Below are 2,862 nucleotides of genomic sequence, written 5' to 3'. Positions count from 1 at the left end.
TACCTCTAGGATGATATCCTCATCCATTCCTGGCTGGAACTACTTTACCTTCTGGGTGTGGCCAGCACCACTCCCTGGGACTGGATACTGGAACTGTTCTGGAAGCTGGAACTTCTTTCTTGCCTGGGCGAGGCTGTGGAAGGAGACACCTAAGCACTCCAGTGGCCTATTTAAACCACACCCGATCAGTGCAACGTGCTTCGCGTTATTCTGCACTAGCAGCAGGACGCTCACCGTGTCAGCTCCAGAGAATCTTCAGCTTCTGCATCTGTGAACAAGAAATCTTCAGTCTTACCTCCCGGAAAACCAGTCTTCAGTCTTCAGCAGCGTCTGAAAGAGAACAAGGACACCAGGTTAGGACAAGGCAAAACCAGCGCTGCACTTGCCTCGTCCATCGGTGCATTCCGAGGCCGCCTACCGCACTCTTCATACTCCGGCAACCCTGCGGAAACAAAGAACATTGGTCAGTGAACCTCCGTGATAATTTTGCTTACCTGTGCCACGTACGCCTCGATCTCCGCCAAGCGCTGTTTAACCGCACCTGCAAAAACAAGAAGGACATCATTAAGGGCACTGTACGCCATCACTACTCACGTGCCTTCTAGCTGTAATCTGCTTGCCCATACTCCGGCACGTACCTCGGCGTCCATCTCCAACGCCGGCTGCTACGGCTACCTGAAAAAGGGAAAAGAGACATTAAGAAGTGCATTTAACTTCGAATAACATTCTTTTGCTTACGTGCCTTCACGAGCTCCGGCATTCTTCTCGCTTACCTTATCTGCATACCGGACCTGCAAAGGCAAGAGACATTTAAGGGGACATATAAATAAAACTCCATATTCTAGCAATTACCGTTCGTGCGGCTAACGACGGCCTTGCTCCCCGACTTCATCCTCTGCAATCAAGAGGCTGGGCTATTAACCAGTGAAGCAACTGGCATTAGCCCCCCTGCACAGACGCAGGATGGAGAGCTCCGCTTTCACCTATCTAAGGTGAGCACATTCAGTCTACGAGTAACGTGGGGAGTCCAGAAAGGGGAAAGTCAGATTGGCCAACCAGACATACATTAACCCCTTGTTCTCCTACTTGCAGACACCTCACCCTCCAGGTCAAAATTACAGTGAGGAGAGGGCCCATCCAGGGCGTTACCAGAGGCCTGCGCGTGACCCTAGAAGACACTGAAATCTCCCAGCCCGGACCTGCGCCTCCGAGGGATTCAGGTGAGCGTTACACCACCTCAACCTTGTACATTGCCAGTGCGGTAACGTGCCGGTAAACTGAATTAACGGCACATTATTATCTCATCAGCAAAGCTTAATTGCAGCTATTAACCAGGTAAACCATCTTCTGATGTAATAAAACTGCCTTAACCAATTGTGCATTCAGCGACTTCATTTATAAGCAGTTTGAACATTCTTGCAGGTGTTCTTTGCACAAAATGCCTTTTGAAAACAGGCGTTGGTAAAGCCAAGAATTTTGCCTCTTAAGTAAGCATTAGAAAGCCATTTTCCAGGCATTGCTATAATATGCCCAGGAACTGCAAACATTTGCCAGTTGTTGCCATCTTATGGCCAAGTAGTACCATTGCAGCAGTGACTGAAAAATGAAGATCCCATCCATACATAAAAGCCAAAATTATTAGCTTTGCCAATTCTTGTTTTATATGGGATATTAACCCTCCAGAGATGTCACTGGACAAAGAGGCAGTGTCAAGAGCAGATATCTCTGTAGCACCTGAAAAGGGCAGTTCTAAATGCAGCTAAATGCGCCACAGCTTTTTTCACCTGGAATCTAGATCTCGTTAGCTGTGGAAATAACACGGATGCAAAAAAAAAAAAACATGACGCTGCCATCACTAACAAGTTGCCATTCCATTAGTGAAGAATGCCTGAATGAATGGGTCCAGAGGCAGGGCTGTCTGTGCATCTCATACCCAGAACTGTAGCAACAGGAATGGTATGGGGGATAGGTCTACTCGCTGGGAATGGGTAAGAGCAGCCTGCAGTACTCGTTGACAGCACAGCATGAACACACATCTCATCAGTGTTTCTAGTTGTCTGCTTTGCACATCCAGTGAGCCACTGGGCCTGTGATGAGAGGGGTGTGCCACAGTGTCATCTTCCACCAATCCTGTCTGGGCACTGTGTGACCAGACCCAGATCTGCCAGACCTGGCACACTATAGATAGACACAAGGTGAGATAATGAATTTACATTAAGTTGCACTCTGCCTTTGAAGTAAAGCGTCTGTTGCTTCCTCAAGCAAAAAATATATGTTTGGAGGGATAGCTCAGGGGCAACACACTTGCTTTGGGAACAAGAGGATGCAGTGAAGCATCTGTTCAGTTCCTGTTCCAGTGCTTAGACGCAGGAGGAGGCTGGCATTAAGCAAGATATAAAGGCCCATAGAAAATAATAAATTGGCCTTTTCTAGGGGTGATGTCAAAGAGCTACTGCTGCTTACATTTTAAAATAAAAAAAACCTGTAATTACTGTGACCTGCAACACATCCCATCTAACAAAGACTCTGCGGGCTACTTACCAAATAAGCAAAACAGAAAGGTGATGGCTGGAAGGTTTCAATCATTCATAACCACTGGCAAATCTCTGGGTTTGAGGTGTGTGCTTGAGGCTCAATGTTATGGAGGCTTTCACTAGAGACTTTAGATGTTGTACTAGTAACTTCCAGATATTGGGAGAGAATGTTTGAGACGTAATGTGTTGTAAGAGAGTTGAAATGCATTGAATGCAGATATAAGATGTTCGAGGAGGGTAATTGTGACTCACACTGTTGGGGTGTTGAAGGAGGGTACTGGAGACTTAAGTTGCCAGTTTGCTTGAGGTGTAAAGTGTCAGAGAATGC

Source organism: Ambystoma mexicanum, chromosome 8 (genome assembly GCF_040938575.1).
Source record: "Ambystoma mexicanum isolate Mex_15411 chromosome 8, UKY_AmexF1_1, whole genome shotgun sequence".
Lineage (NCBI taxonomy): Eukaryota > Metazoa > Chordata > Amphibia > Caudata > Ambystomatidae > Ambystoma > Ambystoma mexicanum.
This window is presented reverse-complemented; position numbering follows the sequence as displayed.